The sequence below is a fragment of the Panthera onca genome, chromosome D4, assembly GCF_046562875.1.
Source record: "Panthera onca isolate mPanOnc1 chromosome D4, mPanOnc1 haplotype 2, whole genome shotgun sequence".
NCBI lineage: Eukaryota > Metazoa > Chordata > Mammalia > Carnivora > Felidae > Panthera > Panthera onca.
In genome coordinates, this window is record NC_138351.1 from 51897189 (window position 1) to 51916724 (window position 19536).

The 19536-nt window shown below is 35.4% G+C and overlaps 1 protein-coding gene across 10 annotated transcripts in view; it reads right to left on the reverse strand.

Annotated features, from left to right (window-relative positions):
* Positions 1-19536, reverse strand: part of LINGO2 (leucine rich repeat and Ig domain containing 2) — a 1156543-nt gene that overhangs the window by 85353 nt on the left and 1051654 nt on the right. Inside the window, exon 1 of one of the 10 annotated variants that reach the window (XM_060609546.3) lies at positions 18338-18671. The exons of the other annotated variants lie outside the window; for them this stretch is intronic. The gene's annotated coding sequence lies outside the window, so the exon portion shown is untranslated. Of the gene's footprint in view, positions 1-18337; positions 18672-19536 lie in introns of those variants that run through there. 10 annotated transcript variants of the gene reach the window in all.

Sequence of the window (19536 nt, forward strand, 5' to 3'; positions counted from 1 at the left end):
TGTTTTTGATGTAATTTTAACATATTTAATACTCAGACATTTTAAATGGACATTCTATATTTCCCTCTCAATTAAAAATGCTAAGTTGTAGCTGAGCAATGAGGTTACTATCCCAGGGAACAAGAAATGGACACTGCCTCAGATATCATTGGTCAGCTTTAATTCTCAAAAAAGACTTTCCTAGGAGACTATCTGAAAGTCACATTTGTGAAGTAACAGCAGGAATTTCCAAATTTCAAAGTTGCCCTTTTTTTCACATGAATAGTTTGGCATTATAAGGTTCACACCAAAACATATAGTAGTTAAAGAGAATTTTAAAAACATCAAGAAAAAAGAAGACAGCTACATACTAGGGAAACTCCATAAAGCTATAAGCAGATTTTACAACAGAAAGTTTGCAGGCCTGAAGGGAGTGCCATGATGCATTCAAAGAGCTGAAAAGAAAATCTTCAGGTTTTTCAGCCAAAAATCTTCAGATCTATCCAGCAAGGCTAGATCATTCAGAATAGAGGAAGAGATAAAGAGTTTCTCAGACAAACAAAAGTTAAAGGAGTTCATGACAACTAAACCACCCCTACAAGAAGTGTTAAAGGAGACTCTCTGAGTGGAAAGGAAAGACCATAAGTAAGAATAAGAAAAGTAGGAAGCACAAAAGCAGTAAAAATAAGTAAAAATCAGTCAAGGGACTCACAAAATAAAAGGATGTAAAGTATAGTACCATATACCTAAAACATAGGAAGAGGAGGAGTAAAGAGTGGGTTTAACCATAAGCCACCATCAACTTAATACAGACTGCTATATGCAGAGGATGCTATATACCAACCTAATGGTAATCACAGATCAAAATCCAGCAACAAATATATAAAAATAAAGAGAAATGAATCCAAGCATATCACTAGAGAAAGTCAACTTATGGTGAGAGAAAAAAGTAAGAGAAGAAAGCAATGGAGATAAACTACAAAAACAACAATGAAACAAGTAAAAATGGCAATAAATAAATACATACTTATGAATAATCACTTTCAATGTAAATATACTAAATATTGTAATCAAAAGACATAGGGTAACTGAATAAATAAAAAGAATAATAAGACCCATCTCTGCCTAGAAGAGACCCATTTCAGATTTAAAGACACCTGCAGATTGAAAGTGAAGGGATGGAAAAATATTTATCAGTCAAATGGATGTTGAAAGAAAGCTAGGATAGCAATACTTATATTTGAAAAAAACTTTAACACTGTAACAAGAGATAAACAAGGGCACTATATAATCATTAAGGGAAGACTAACGAAAGGATGTAAGAATTATTAATATTTATGCACCCAAATAAATAAAGCAATAAGTAATTAACAAAAAATAATCAATTGTAATATGAAAATAGTAGGGTGCTTTTAATACCCCACTTACATCAATGGACAGATCATCCAAACATAGACTCAACAAGCAAACAGTGACTATGAACGACACATTGGAACAGATGGATTTAACAGATATATTCAGAATACTCAACCCTACAACAGAATATACATTCTTTTAAAGTACACATAGAATATTTTCCAGCATGTATCACTTACTAGGCTACAAAACAATTCTCAACAAATTAAAAAAGACTGAAGTCATACCATGCATCTTTTCTTACCACAGCACTATGAAACTAGAAGTCAACCACAAGAAAAAAATCTAGAAAGACCACAAATACATGGAGATTAAATAATATGCTACTAAACAATAAATAGGTCAAGCAGGAAATCAAAGGAGAAATCAATAAATACATGGAAACAAATGAAAATGAAAACACAACAGTTCAAAACTTTTGGGATGCAGTAAAAGCAGTTCTAAGAGGGAAGTATATAGCAATGCAGGTGTATCTCAAGAAGCAAGACAAATCTCAAATAAACAATATAACCTTATACATAAAAGAGCTAGAAAAAGAATAAACAAAACCTAAAAGTGCCAAAAGGAAGGAAATAATAAAGATTGGAGCAGAAATAAATGATACAGAAACAAACAAACAAAAAAGAACAGATCAATGAAATCAGAAACTCGTTCTTTGAAAAAAATCAACAAAACTGACACACCTTTAGGCTGACTCAAAAAAAAAAAAGAGAGGATTTAAGCAAAATCAGAAATATAGGAGAACAGCCAACACTACAAAAATACAAAGGATTTTAAGAGAATATTATGAAAAATTACATGCCAACATGTTGAACAACCTAGAAGAAATGGATAAATTCCTAAAAACATATAACCTACCAAAACTAAATCAGAGAGAAAGAGAAAGGTTTAACAAACTGATTATCAGCAATAAAATTGAATCAGTAATCAAAAAACTTCCAAGAAACAAAAGTCCCAAGTGAATTCTTCAAACATTTAAAGAAGAGTTAATACCTAATCTTCTCAAACTATTCCAAAGAAATAGAAGAGGAAGGAAAACTTCCAGATTCATTCTATGAGGCCAAGATTACCCTGATACCAAAACCAAATAAAGACAGCACTAACAAAGGGAACTACAGGCTAGTATCTCTGATCAGCATAGATGCAAAAATCCTCAACAAAATACTCATAAACAGAACCCAACAATACATTAAAAAATCATTCACCATGATCAAGTGGGATTTATTCCTGGGATGCAAGGTTGATTTAATATTCACAAATCAGTCAATATGCTACATCACATCAATAAGAGAAAGTATAAAAACTATATGATCATTTCAATAGATGCAAGAAAAAACATTTGACCAAGTACAACATGCATTCATGATGAAAAACCCTGAACAAAACAGGTTTAGCAGAAACATACCTCTACATAATAAAGGCCATATATGAAAAAACCACATCTAACATCATACTCGATGGTGAAAACCAGAGTTCTTCCTTAAGGTCAGCAACAAGGCAAGGATGTCCACTCTTACCATTTTTATTCAACATAGTACTGGAAGTCCTAGCCACACCAACCTGACAAGAAATAAAAAGCATCCTATTTGGTAAAGAAGAGATAAAACTTTCACTATTTGCAGATGACCTAATACTATATACAGAAAACCTGAAAGACTCCACCGAAAACCACTAAAGCTGAAAAATGAGTTCAGTAAAGTCACAGGATACAAAATTAATCTACAGAAATCTGTTGCATTTCTATACACTAATAATGAAGCAGCAGAAAGAGGAATTAAGAAAACAATCCCACTTACAATTGCATCAAAAATAATAAAATACCTCAGAATAAGCTTAAGCAAGGGGATAAAAGACCTGTTCTCTGAAAACAATAAACACTGATGAAAGAAACTGAAGGTACACAAACACGTGGAAAGACATTACATGGTCATGGATTGTAAAAACAAATATTGTCAAAACATCTATACTACCCAAAGCAACTTACATATTCAATGCAATCCCCATCAAAATACAAACAGTATTTTGCAGAGGATGAGAACAATCAACCCTAAAGTTGTATGGAACCACAAAAGACCTTGAAGAGCTAAAGCAATCTTGAAAAAGAAAAATAAATTTGGAGGTATCACAATTCCAGACTTCAAGTTATACTACAAAACTATAGTAATCAAAATAGTATGGTACTGGCATAAAAACAGATACATAGATCAATGGAACAGAATAGAAAGCCCAGAAACAAACCCACAGTTAAATGGTCAATTAATATTCAACAAAAGAGAAGAATATGTAATGGGGAAAAGACAGTCTCTTCAACAATTGGTGTTGGGAGAACTGGACAGGTGCATGCCAAAGAATGAAACTGGACCACTTTCTTACATCATACACAAAAGTAAACTCAAAATGGGTGAGAAAGTAAATTTGAGACCAGGAACCATAAACATCATAGAAGACAGCACAATGAGTAATTTCTCTGACATCAGCCATAGCAAGATTTTTTTCTAGATATGTCTCTTGAGGCAAGAGAAACAAAAGCAAAAAACGATTGGGACTATATCAAAAAAGAAAAAAAAAAACCTTCTTCACAGCAAAGGAAATAACCAACAAAACTAAAAGATCATCTACAGAATGGGAAAATATATTTGCAAATGAAATATCTGATAAAGAGTTAGTACCCAAAATAAAGAACTTCTGTAACTCAGAACCAAAAAAAGAAATAAACCAATTTAAAAATGGGCAGAAGACAGAACAGATACTTTTCCAAAGAAGACACAGATGGCCACAAGACACATGAAAAGATGCTCAACTTCACTCATTATCAGGAAAATACAAATCAAAACCAATGAGATATCACCTCACACCTGTCAGAATGGCTAAAAATTAAAACTCAAGAAATAACAAGTATTGGTGAGGATGTGGAGAAAAATAAACCCTTGTGCACTGTTGGTGGGAATGCAAATTGGTGCAGTCACTGCAGAAGACAGTATTGAGTTTCCTCAAAAAATTAAAAATAGGACTTCCCTACCATCCAGTAACCTCGATATTAAGTATTTACTCAAATATGGAAGCACTAATTCAAAAGGATATATGCACTTGTATGTTTATTGCAGCACTATTTACAATAGCCAAATTATGGAAGCAGCCCAAGTGTCCAATGACAGATTAGTGGATAAAGAAGATGCGGCATACACAACGGAATATTATTCAGCCATTTAAAAGAATGACAAACACCAAACCAGACTCTTACCTATAGAAAACAGATCATTAACAGAGGGGAGAAGGGTGGGGGGATGGGTAAAAAGGTAAAGGGTATTAACAGTACACTTATTTTGATAATCACTGGGAGAAAAAAGAGTTTAGCCTCATGAAAATGTTTTGAGATTTGTTTGGTTTCATTTTTTTAAGTACACAGAAAATGTAGAATCAACAATACGGTAGTTCTAACCAGGCAAGATGAGGGAACAATTTAACCCATGCTGACACAAGGGAGAGTCCAGAAAGAAGGGAGAATTAGGAGAGGTAGGTGAGAAGCTCATGTGTCTTGACTTTTCCTATGAAGCAGATGTTTTCAAGTGTGGGGAGACTCTTCCCAATGTTGAAGAGAAAGCTGAAGGCACAGGGCTGTTACATTTTGTCCATTTGGAAGAACCTCACCTTCAACTCAAGATGACATCCAAAGTAATGTAGGAGAGATGGTGTAAAACTGGTTAATAAAGATGGCTCAATAGATGAGCATAAAAACAGTTCCCCTGACTCCCTCCAAATCCTTCATGCATATTCCATTCTGGATTCTCACTGTCTCAGTAAGCTCAGGAAGGTGGATATGAGGGTTCTGAGGTGGCCAGTGAGCTGGCAGAAGTAGGCTTTGGAAGAAAAGAAAAACCTGAAAACTCTTTTCCCCAATACCATGATCTCACATAAGCCATTTACCTGTCCACCTCACCTCCCTGCTCCCAACAAACAAACAAACAAACAAACAAACAAACAAACAAAATCCTCCCAGATGCTATCTTGTAAAGAGGCAGAGGGAGGGAAGGAAATCTGAAATATGCTTAGATTTAACCCAATCCTGAGGAAGGAAGAGGGTTGAACTTTACTGACTCTTTCACAGACACAGGCTGTTTAAGCTAGAAAAGACTAAGACATCAATCATCAAGTTTAAGTGTTCCAACTACTTACCAGGTTGATGAGAAAATTAAATCAGCTCTAGCAATTTAAAAATATGTATTCTCTTGGCACATGTAGTTGTATCATGTAATTTGATTCCTTAATACACAATGATAAAGGGAAAAAAGAATTTAAAATTTAATGCCAAGTTAGATTATATAGCCATGTAGAACAAAGCTTTAGAAAATGGAAAAAAGATCAAGAATAATCACTATAAAATGTAAATAATGGTTGTCTTTAGTTTTGGGATCCAAGGGTTCTATGCTTCCCTGTTTTATTTAATCATAATACTTTCATTTCATATGGAAAACATATTTTTAAACCTGGGGAATTTACCACATGGAACACATTACATTTAATAAACAATGATTGAGCACTGATGTTTCACAAGCACTGCACTAAGCACCATGGTAGATACAAAGATAGATGAGACATTGTCCCAATGCCAAAGGAATTCACAGCATGGTGGAAGAAACAAATGGGTGAGTGGCAAGGGGAATTCAACATCTACTGTGCCCTAGCTACAAGAAATTGAATTTTGCCATCTAATTCTACCCACCCTCAGAGACTTCAATTCAGTTTGATGAGGAAAAAGAAAGAGGAAAATGAGGATCATTCCTCAATGTTTCCTTCATTTACACATCTGTGCTTTCAAAAAAAATAGGTATACAATGAGGGTGCTCTATGCCTTCACTAATGGACAAAGCTTGGTATTTATGTATTGGAGACTTTCATGCATTTATTGGGATACTTGAGGTTCAACTGAAACACTTTCTTAGGGATGACATCATGAAGCCATCTATTGGATGCACCACTTAAAAATGAGGTCTGTTATTTCAAAAATTAACTTACTTTAGATGCAGTACACAACTCATCTATTCACAAATATAGTTTACTTTTGTGTGATAAACAATTAAGAGTCAAACTTTAGAGTTGTAAAGGACATTAGAGTTCATCTAGGTTAGTAGTTTTCAAACTTGAGCATTCATCAGTATCACCTGGGGGTCTTGTTAAAACAGACTATCGGGTGCCTGTATGGCTCAGTTGGTTGGACATCCGACTTTTGATTTCAGCTCAGGTCATTATCTTGCAGTTTGTGGATTTGAGCCCCATATTGGGCTTCACGCTGACAGTGCGCAGTCTGCTTGGGATTCTTTCTCTCTCTCTCTCTCTCTCTCTCTCAAAAATAAATAGTCAACTTAAAAAAAAAAAACAAACATAGATTGCTACCTGATTGACTTCTGGGGTGGGCTCCACTCATTTGCATGCCTAACAACTGTGGTTTCTGGCTGATGTTAGTGGTCCTCAACCTACACTTTGAAATTACTCATCTACACTCTCTCTCTCTCTCTTTCTCTCTCACTCATAAATAAATAAATTAATTAATTATTTTTATTTTATTTATTTTGTTTCAACGTTTTTTATTTATTTATGGGACAGAGAAAGACAGAGCATGAACGGGGGAGGGGCAGAGAGAGAGGGAGACACAGAATCGGAAACAGGCTCCAGGCTCCGAGCCATCAGTCCAGAGCCTGACTCAGGGCTCGAACTCACAGAGGGCAAGATCGTGACCTGGCTGAAGTCGGACGCTCAACCGACTGCGCCACCCAGGCGCCCCAATTAATTAATTTTAAAAAGGAGCACCTGGGTGGCTCAGTTAGTTAAGTGTCCAATTCTTGATTTTGGCTCAGGTCATGATCTCACAGACAGTCATGAGATTGAGCCCCATTTAAGATTCTCTCTCTCTTCCCCTCTCTCTACCCCTCCCCCACTCACTGTCTCAAATAAACAAACAAGTAAATTAAATAAATAAATAAATAAATAAATAAATAAAATAGAAATCGCTAATCTAGATCAACTTCCTTTGTAATTTAGCAATCTTTTCCTGTAAACTTGGTCTGTGCTCAAATACATCAAAGGAGGAGACACTCACTAAAATACAAAAAAACACCTATAAACAAAACAAGCCATGATATGAATACAAAAATACATAGTGAAATATCAATAATAAAGAAACACAGGGGAGAAGACCATCCTTGATGAAGACCATCCTTGATGAGATAATTTACTGTTCATTGCCTATTAAAGTAGCTAGTTAGTTAGAAACATTGTTCTTATTGCCGGTCAAAGTGTAGGCAATCTGTTATTTTCACTTATTTAGAGTGACCATTTAATTTGATATACTACTTTTGGAAAGCAAAATTGAAGAATAAAAAAGATGAATATATTCCTATCCAGTCATTTTAGTCTCTAGAATTTCTTCTAACGACATAATTCAACAGAAACAAAAATGTATGCACAGAACAGCTATGTATGATTCCAAAAGACTAAAAAAAAGCATAAATGTCTTAGAGGAAGAGATTCAATAAAATCAACTCACTGAAATATTATGCAGTAATTAAAATAGTTATGAATACATAGAAATGTTTAAAACAACATAATCAATGAAAAAAGCAACATACATGTACTTTTGCATTTTATATCTTTAGGATATATGCTATTCTGACTGTAAAAAGGTAAATGCATGTGTATGTAAAATGGAAAATGCGGAGGTGCTAACAGAGGAGGATTATGTTTTTATTAAACTATTTAATTTAGTATTCCTTAAATTATTAGTAAACATTATTTAAAAACTTTAAAATGTTCCCATTATAAATTAAAAATAATTTTGAATTCTCGTTCTGTCATGGACTTAGTTATCTCTTAACTGAAAATTTGTGTCTGAAAATGTGATAAATGTATATAAAATCCTTATGCACATTAGCAATGTGCAACATGGCAGCATCAAGCGCTTTGTGGCATTATCATCATCCATGTATTCACCTAGCAAATTTTTTTTGTAATTATTTTTTTTTGAGAGAGAGAGAGAGCAAGCAGGGGAGGGCAGAGAGAGAGAGAGAGAGAGAGAGAGAGAGAATCCCAAGCAGGCTTTGTGCTGTCAGTGTAGAACCTGACACAGGACTCAGTCCCACGAACTGGGAGATCATGACCTGGGCCCAAACCAAGAGTTGGACGCTCAAGCAACTAAGCTACCCAGGCACCCCTTAATACTAATACTCCCCACCCTGGGATAACAGTTAAAAGGATATCACTATGATAATTGGGGACATTTGAGTATGGATCATAAATAATGTTATCCTACCACTGTCAAATGCCTTATATGTACTAATGTTTTCATGGTTATGTAGAAGAGAATTGTAGGTACTCACACATACATGCTGAAATAATTAAATAGTCGGAACAATATGCCATCGTTTGTAATTTATTTACAAATATTTATGCCATTAAAATGTTTATGTATTTATTATATAGGTCTGTGAATATATATTGAGAGAGCACTTGTGTGCATGTGGGAAAATGTTCAAATTTGGTGATTTTAGATGAAGCGTATTGTATGTTCACTTTGTTACCTTCTTCCTTCAGGTAAAATCACCAAATTTGAACATTTGTATGCTATCCTATCAGAAGAAATTGAAGAAAGGATGAAACACAGTTCTGTTTTTAGCTAACCCCTTTCTCCAAGATATTCTCCATGCTTTTATTTACCTATATATAATGCTGTGTGACAACCATCATTTCAGGAGGACTTCTGGCTGTGACAGCTAGGTGAGGCACATTTCATGGTATCAGAAAAACAGACATCATCCTAACTCCAGCATTCTCAGCCAGTATAAATTTTGTTTACTCCAATGGAAAGACCAAGCCCATAAGAAAGGATACACTCAGACATTATTGGAACAAGTTCGTAACAAATATGACAAATCCTCAGTCTCCCGCAGAAAAGTTAATCTATTTTCAAAGTATCTCTCTACAGCATTCTACGTTCTTACATCTGGTCTACTGAGTATACATTATTTTTCATATCTCTCATTAATTCTGGAAACAATCCTAGCAAATTCCATTTGTTGAATACCCATATGCAACAGGTCTTTTGGCTATTTGCATATGTGATATTTACTTATCCAAAAATGTACTTATTAAATGAATATTACATACCAGGCACTGTTCTAGGCATTGGTGATAAAGCAGGGAACAACAGATATAAATCTCTACCTCTTAGATCTGATTATATCCTGATGATCTCACTCAAACCTCATTTTTGACCTTTAATCTTCACAGTAAACCCCAAAGGGAGTCTCGGTAAGATTTCAAACCTTGCCTACCTAGTATAACAGTTGCATTCCGATCATACCCTTTCAAATTCCAAAGTACCATTTTTCTTCTGTAGCAGCCTCCTTCTTTCCAATAAAACAGCATCACTGGAACTTGAGGAAATTTGCAAGGTGATGTAGTGTTTTAAACAGAGTTATGATCAAGAATAAAGGTGTGCCTGTCATAGAACCATGCCATCCTCTGCCCACCTCCGCCGCCCCCCCCCCCCAAAAAAAGGATACATAGGTTAAGAATATTTAAGAGTCTGGGATGCAGAGTTTGCACAGTGAAATGTTGAAATTCTTGCATTTAACAACAAAACTGAGTATAGAATATTCAAAGTCACAATTGCCCTGGGCACTGTAGGCATTGCCTCCAATTCCATGTGTCCTGTCTCTCATTATACAGTTTGGGTTGTCTCTTGCACTGTGGTCTCATCACTTTGATATGCTAAGGAGCTCTGAATCAGCAGTGGGTGAATTGGGCCCAGCCAGTGTTCCAAATTTAAATTTTAATTCATTAAAGAAGCACGCAGTTCTCTGCAGTGAATTGAACAACAAAATTATGAATTCTGAAAAAGTCCAAATATATTCCTATGGCAACTTGATCTTTGACAAAGTAGGAAAGTGCTTCAAGTTTGAGAACTGCTTAATAATGAATACAACAATAATCCTCAAGAATAGAAATTTAAAGTACTAATACCAGCAATTAGAAGTAATGACTAGTTTATTAGGCTATCATTTGAACATTATTTCCGCTTCAACACAAAGCACACTGCTCACACCTCATGCATAGGAGGCAGTATCCACTGTAGGGAATTTGGGGGCTTCCACCAAGTCAAAGAGCATAGTTCTGGGACTGTTGGTTGTTACTATTGAGCACATCATTTCACACAGACAGGCCAGGACTGGCTCTAGCACCATCTGCCAGGGAGGACACAATGCAGCCAGGAGGTCCTTCATCACCAGCACTCGACACTTAATTTTATAGCATGGATTTTTCATGTGAACTTGTGGCACAGGTCCTCAAGGATGGGACTGAGCAATCCTAGCTCTCACAGCAAGAAAGAACCTCTGCTATTCACTCCCAAGCTTTCAGACAGAAAGGGTCTCACAATGACAGATGATGAATTAAAGCCCCAAGGAGATCAAAGGTAAGTGGGAGAGACGGGACATCAATTAGTTCTCAAATGCAATAAATTTGGCATGGAAGTGTGTCCTCACAGGAAAATACCAATTATTTGGAAATTTTATGTGAAAGTTATTTGAGCTTGCAGACACTAGATAATTCATACTGTAGTTCACTTATTGTATATATGCATAAATAAAAATCTGCACTCAAATTTGGTTCTGAGTCCTTTTCTGGAATACCATAGTTTGTTGCAGGTTCAGGTAGTGTTTACAATCAAGGCATTATGGCCAGTGTCAGGGGTTGCAAACTAAACCTCTAGTCTAGAGGTTCTCAACTCTCGCTGTGAGTTAGGATCACCTGGACAATTTTAAAATAAAGTCATGTCCAGACTTCAGACAAGATTCTGATATAATAGGTCTATATTGGATACTGGTATTTTTAAAAAAGCAGGGATATAAATGCTAAAGGCAGGGAATAATCTCAGCTACTTTTGATTCTCAAAGCTGATTATGTCTTCCCAGCTGGACCATAAGTTGCTTGCAAATGGGATTATGGCTCCTGATTTATTATTATCAGTAATAATAATAGCAGTATTATTTTCAATAGCTAGCCCCAGGAAAGATATTCAATAAAATATAAACAACTATTAATTAACAATAGTCATGGTCAGGGGAGGGAAGGAAGGCCAAGTACTATATAGTCAGTGCTTACTATCAGTTACAGGTTGTTGAGGGTCCACTATATGCACTTCTGTATCTCTAGTAATTTGTATAGAATATGTCACAAAGTGTTTGCTATAATAAATACATACTGAATGAGCAAGCTAATATCTACTGTAGATAAGAAAAAGAAGAAAATGAAGCTCGAAATTCCTTATCTGGAGTCACATAATTATGTGATTCAAGATAAAGCTCATCACACCAAAAAAAGCAAACTCTTTTCCAATATACCATGCTCACGAGATTTGTCCAAAGGTACTCTATGGACAACAACTTTCATAGATATCTTGCCTTTCAGAACTAGGGGAGATGTCTGATCTATTTGTAACTTCGGTGAAAATTTTATCCCCCTCCACCAGCCAATGCTATTACTTAAAAATGTAAACTTATTACAGACACCTTTTACACAGGGCAACCTTAGCCCACATTGTGCCACTGACCCAGCATTCCCTGAAGAGCAGAAACAAGTGGTGGACCAGCAGGTAGAAAACACAATCCAGAGAATAGAATTGATAATGTTATAGAGCTGTACCTAAGTGTGATGTGGGGGCGGGGCTCTGATGGGAGAAGGGAGGAGACTGTAATAGAACTCAAGGTGCCCATGTTCTGAGATGCACTGGTGACCTTTTCCTTTCATGTACTTATCAGGCTGGTAAGAGAAATGCTGACCACAAGAGAAGCATGAGAGACAAATTCATGGAGAATCTAGGATCTTCTCTCACCTTCTTTTCCTCTCAGTTGAGCTAGAGGAACTGTGGTTGCATCTCAGTCTTTCCTTGTGACTTTGCATTTTTGCTGGTTTGGCTGTTTTTAGCATTTTTACTTAGAGGCACCAGAAGGTGTCAAAAGGTCATTAGTAATTGATCAGAAGACAGACATTTGGTAAGACCTGCCTTGGTCTCGCTGTGTTACTGCCACACCCACATGCATATACACTGACTTCTTCCTGTCTATACCTTAACTGACACACAATATGTTATGAATTTTAGAGAATTAATATATGTTATATTTATTGGATGAAGTTTGAAGTTCTATAGCCAATATTTATCAAGCTTTTAGAAACAGGAAACTTAAAATTCTTATCAGTGCTTCTTTTTATTCCTACCTCTAAAGTAAAGAAGGAGTAGCAATGATTTGAGTTTGTCTTTCTTTTGGTGAACAGTGACTCTCCTAATAAATAGAAAATTATAGTAAATAGATTTATAAGTAAAACCCAAAAAAGCATATTGATATTATCCATGGGTATCAAGTCATAAATAGAGATGATTATATTATAAATTATGATTTCCAAGGTTTTTTAAGTGTTAAGTTTTTACACTTACATCTAAGTCTTTGTTTTTTAATACTGTTATTTTATAAATATAGCCTTTCAACTATCTGAACACTACTTTCACACATTCTTCAGTCTTTCCCACTTGCCTAAGGTTACAATATTATATAAATGAGAGATTCCTTTCTATTTTTCTAAAATGTCAACACCTTTCACATAGGCTTTACTAAAACTTAATTTGCTTTCTGATGAAAACAAACCTTCCCTCCACCTCCCTGAAATAAACCTTAACAATAAAATGCGTAGCCTCCCAGAGGGAAGGTAGATTTTAATCAAGAATTTCTAGAAATCATAGTATGCTTTACTTACAGAATGCATTTCAAAGCAAAATGCTGAAAACTCTTTTCTTCTTTTCCTTATGATTTATCCTCCTGTATGAATTGGCTTTATTTCTTACATTCTTGCAGGTTTAATTCCTTATGATAGAGAAGATCTCAAATTCTCTTCCTTTTCCCTGTAGTCACATGGTCTTCTCCTCTGTTTTTAAGTGGCTTGATAGCATCCTGATAGAGAAGGAAGGCATAGGTGGTGGAGAAGGGCTGCTCAGAGGAATAAGTCCCAGACGTGGACTCTGAATGGATCGTACGCCTTTCCCATTTCTTTCATGCTCAATATTGCATCTCTGTTGGGTCTCAAGACATTTATGTCAAGTCTATATGCATAAAGCATAAGAACTTAGAAAAGGAAGAAGGCCCAACTGTAATCAAGGGTGAAGTACTTTTGTGGCTTCCACACTGAATTGGACTCTTCACTGGAACATTAAGGGCTTCAATACATTTTCTCATCATTTTTCATTACTATCATGGACTTGCATAAAAAAAAAAAAACTAGGCTTGCTTTTAAGTTAGGTTTTCATGGAAGAAAAAACTGAATTCTTCTTTGTTAACCATCTGCTATGTTACTTTAAAAATTTATCTTTTTTTAAGAGATATATTCTGAAAATTCAGTATCTTTTAAAATTTTAAATAGCTTTCTTTAGTCCTATTTGAAGCCTTTGGTCATAATTTGAGTAAGTCTTGCTTCATCTATGTGGTCACAACCTATATTGGTTTCAGAGTAGGATATGGCAACTGTGAAGAGTTTATGTTTTCATCCTAAGCACTCTTTCCATGGGAAAATTACCCTTCCCACATCCTTTGATAAATATGAAGAGTTCATGTGGTTCATCTAATCTCCTTCCCATCCAGTGATGCTCCAGTGATTTGCATATAACCCAGACCTGACTGGACAACTCTGCTCCTGGCAAAGTGATCAGCCTAAGCCAATCAGTCAATGGCAGGATCTATCAAGGAAAATATATTTTGGGATCTGCTGCTCTAAGAATGATCTTGAAGCTGACACCAGCCATTCTGTTGGTGTATGGTGAAGAACCAGGGCCCATGGTTAAGCTTATTTGAGTTGTATTTTTGTCACTTGCAACTCCAAAGATTTATACAGAAAGTTGATATGCTGGCATTTCTTTTGCAGTGAAGTGTCATACTATCTTTAGCATCTTCACACTCAGCCCATTATTTTTTTATAGAATGACAGGAATGGATATGACCTTAGATTAAAATGCTACATTGTTTTTACAAAAATACTATGTTATATTAGATGTTAAGAGACTGTCTTAATTTAGGTTAATCTTAGAAGCACTTTCCATAGAGAACCCTATATAAAATGACTGCAGAGCACTATGAAATACAATTAAAATCTACAGGTTGATATAATGTTTGCTATTCTACTTTTGAAGTTACAAGTGTTATACTTACAAATGGGGTAATTGATAATTCATTACCAAAAAAGTCTGCATTAAACCAACTTGTTCTTGTCTATCCTGATAAGGTATTGGATACACTAATTTTTTCCAAAGTCTTTGTTCAGAGGAAATATATTCCCAAGGAAATACATTCCATGCCTAACTCATTTCAGAATCATCAAGCTAAGCAAGGTTAAGCTTTTCTTAGTTGTTATTTGCAGGACTTCTCAAAACTCTATGTTAATGGATACTGTCAATCTACAAAAAGGAGACAGTATTCAACCTTTCTTAATATTATTTAACCATGGAATCATTTGTCACTAAGCATTGTCAGGGACTAGTGTTCTACAAGATACACTTTGGGAAATTCCAGTCCATATTGTTAAAATGGGCCTTGTACACAGTGCTTGCCAGTTAACAAGGCATATTAAGAGAACCGTCCAAGTGAAAAAGAGATCTCTCTTCTTTATGTAATTTATAAAGCAGTAGGGTTGAGAATCCAGAATAAAAGGATGTGAACACCAGATCTCCCACTTACTAACTGCTCATTGAGACTGTGGTCAATAGATATTTTCTGTGAACAACAAATAGAATCTTCTCTCTTCCCAGGCTCTTCTTCTCCTACTTTTACCTGAAGTTAATTCCTTATTCTTCAAGAGAAAGCTCAATCATTGACAACCTTCCCTAATGCCCTCTCTGTTCCTATGTACTGTTACATCATAAGACATACCACACTGTATCTTGACCCCTATTATGCTTTGAGCTATCTTAAAGCAAAAAAAATGATTTGGTCATTTTTATATCTCTGGAGATAAGCATAATTCCTGACATTTAGGCAGTTCTCAATAAACAGCTCTACCAATTCAAAAATCATCCCTCTTAGCTGTTTATGTTTGCTAATGAAGAACTCCAGCTGCTAGTTGATATTAAAAGCCTTAATAGGTCAAAATATTTGATGCTTTCATCACTAAAATCTATTCCAGTAGACTCCAACATTGGTTGCTCTCACTAACGGTGGGAGTGAAGGTGTGCAATACAATCACTACCATGCCAAAAGAAAATAGAATTTATATTCATACATTTTTTCTAATTAAGAAAAACTTTACAGCTATCTAAAATACTCATTGTCTTCCATACACAGTCTATATTGCAAAAGGTACTCAAAGTAGTTTAAGGCAAGAGAGGAAGTGCTACCATACATAGGTATAAAAGTGATGACCTAATTCAATCCTGGTTTTTCAACATACTGCAGTTGCTTAATTTAAGTTCAAAGTTTCTATTCCTGGGCTTAAACTACATGTCACAAAATAGATAAATGGCTTTCAAAAACACTCTGCCAGCAAACCACAGTTTGAAGATACAGCAGAAATAAAAATTATACAAACACAGATGAACTATAGGCAAACTGCAAAATAGACTTTCCTGTAATTTCTAATATAGCCTTCCAGCCAATTTACAAGGTCAACACAGTAAGTCTAATTAGGAAAAAAAAATCCAAATTTATCAAGGAATTTTAAAATATGGACTTTTTAAAATGTAATAGATTGGCTGAGATTAGCTGATGGGATGAAGACACTGCAATTCCTAAGACATTAAAAAATACACCTTATTCAATGTAATGTAATCTACTATTAAACATTTACATTTTCCTAGGTATGTTTTATATATATATATATATATATATATATATATATATATACACACATATATATACACATATATATGTATATATATATACATGTATAATAGTTATATATACATATATAATAGTTATATATATTTACTATATTTTAATACATATTGTTAGTATATGATTTGTGTAATTATGAGTTTTATATATAGTTTATTTCTTAAGCACTGGGAGTAAGTGGGATGAGTTGGGGGCATGAAAGGGCATAAAGGTATTCTGTATCACTGCCAGAAAGTCTTAAGACCAATGCTTTGTTGGAACTTCCCAGAGGGACAGGCTTGATAGTGCTCAGATGTTTAAACATTACAGACACAGATAAAAAAAAAAAACTTATACTGGAAGAGAGAGGTCAGATACCAGATTCAGATGTGAAGCTGATACAGCTTGCCAGATTCCCATGGAATGCAGTCCTTAGTATTACTCTGTATTGCTACAGGATTGATAACTACCTTCTGCTCTTCCTCTTTTTCTATTCAAAGATTTCATTGAGGAATCAGTATATTCCATTTCAGGGCCATACGTTCATCAATATCCAGTTCTAGCACCATGTGTCCTAATATATATCATAATACGTATATGTACTTACACACATACATGCATTATACATATATAATTATATATATACATATATATAAAATTTCTAAATGTACTTTTTTGAATAACAGCTTTACTGACATAATTTACATATAATACAATGCACCTATTTTAAATGTACAATTCAATGGTTTTTAGGGTGTTCATAGGGTTGTGCAATCATCACCACACTTTCATCAATTCCCCAAAAAGTCCTGTACTCATTAGCAGTCACTCTGGCAACCAGTCATCTACTTTCTATCTCTACAGATTTGCCTGTTCTGGACATTTCACATGCCTAATATATTTCCAGTATTACCTTTACTCCTAATGCTACAATTGATTTCTACCCACATCAGATGGACATAACTTTCTCTGACATTTTTCTTGCTCTGATAGAAAGGTATCATAGAGGCAAGGCAAAAAGCCTCAGTATCAGGTTAGTTTCTGGAAAAATATAGAAATTGCTAAATACAGCTAGGAACAATTCATACTTTTTTGTTTGTATGTATAGAAATGGAGGAATATAATAAAATGTCATCCATCATTACAGATTCTTTTGTTTTTAAGGCTTACACATTACACTTGATTGTTAATGCTTAATACATTTGGAACATTTTTTTCTGGACTATGCATATTTTTTAATCCTGCCAGTCTTTCATTTACATAGTATTAATTGGGCCATGTAATATATGGCAGTTGCTCCGTGTGATTTTTACAATAATCCTATGGCAGAAAGTAGGTCAGTATAATTATCCACATTTTAAAGTAAGGAAATTGAGACTAGAAGTAAAGTAAATGCTCCAATCATGCAACTAATACAAGGAAGAAATAAGAACTGAATTTAGGTCTTCACACTCTATCATGTGCACTTCCCACCACATTACATTTTCTACAAGCAAACCACCATAGTCCTGACATAAAGACTGTGTAAGAGCTAACTCTATAGACAACTTTAGGAAAAGACCATTTTCCTAAGTTACGTACGATTATAGTTCGGACATTTCTACATGCAACAGAAAGACTTCATTTTAAGTGCTATTGTGGGTCTGGGCATAAAGCCTTATATAAAAAAAAAAAAAAAAAGAAAAAGAAAAAGAAAATCCCTTTTCTGGTCTGCTGTCTTCTCCAATGGCCCCAAACACAGAAAGGCTTAGATATTTGAGCTCTAGAATTCACCATTTCCTCATCCACACCTCAGTACACAATATTCTCTACTAGTTATTAAATCCCAGTGGGTTTGTTGCAAAAAAAAAAAAAAAAAAAAAGAAAAGTAAAACATGAGACAAAAACTAATGTGCGATCATTTTACACAAAGATTCTTAAGCTAGGAATTCAGTAGGGGGAAAAAAAACCACAAAGGGAAGAGAACTGGCAGATTACAAGGTCAGCCCCCATTGGCCACAGCAGTGGCATAACAACATCAGAGCAATGTCTAATCACCTTACCAATCATTGTGGTCTCTTGCTGTGTCTAATATAGTGTCTCAGGGTAGACTGCCGCTCTTCTAGCTTTTAAGTGCCTTCAGCTTGAAGACACCGACATTTCCATGAGGTGTACATATTTAACCTGGGGCTGGAATCATCTTCTGCAGTCAACAGGCTGCCTATATGCAGGCTGGGTTTCCAGAATCCATTGGCACAAGTCCTCTGAGGCAAAACAGGGCTAAGCCAGGTAGGCCTGTAGTGATGGATCAGCTGGGCTTGTCTTGGTACAGTAACCTAATAAACTCCAACTGTGGAAGGCACCACTGGTTCTGCGAAACCCGACTGTTCATAGTAACAGGACTTTTTCCAAGGCGGTTGGTGAGAAATTCAAGTGGTCCTGTCTGCTAGTAATATCCGGGGCACTACCTCATCCATTTAATTAACCCCCAGAGAGCTAGCTAAGGAACTGTTCTGATTACAAAATAATGGGTCCATCAGGCACAATTAGTACCCAAGTGAAACATGGCAGTTTGCATGAAAACGACTGAAGTAAACAATACTAGGCCCTGAAAGGGGCTGTCTTCCTAATTAACCCTTAGAGGGCTAATCTGTTTGCCAGAACAAAACCTAATGTCATGCCTTTGCCAATTGGCATGCTAGGGAAATAGTTTTTGCATCAGATCTTGCTAGGCATGGCACTGGCAGGTGGAAATGCCTAATCCCTAAAGACTTACACCATGGAACACGTGTAAGACACACAGGGCTTCATGAATTTATCAAGCAGTGATTTGCTAAGGCATTAATGGATATATTATAAAGAATGAATCCTAGAAAGAGTCTTAGAAAAATCCCACTTCTTGGAAACATTGCATTCATACTCTTGCTACTTGAGAGCAAGACTTCTTTTTTTCTGATAGTTCCATAGAACCTAGCATAATGCCCTGCATGCAGGACATGCACAGACTCAGTTGTGGGTGTGGTTTGATTCAGAGTGATATTGGGAAAGAGAAAAACTAGTGGTTTTTCTGGACTCTAAGTAAAATAAACCAATCACTGTTTCAAGATCAATTTTAGTCATCACATTTTTATTCTGAATTCTGATGAGACTTTGTATTTGTTCTTTCACTGCCATTTCTTTAGCTCCTAGAGCAGTGCCTGATATAAAGCAGGTGCTTTCTAAAATATTTGTTGAATAAGGATATGAATGGCTTAGGAAGGGG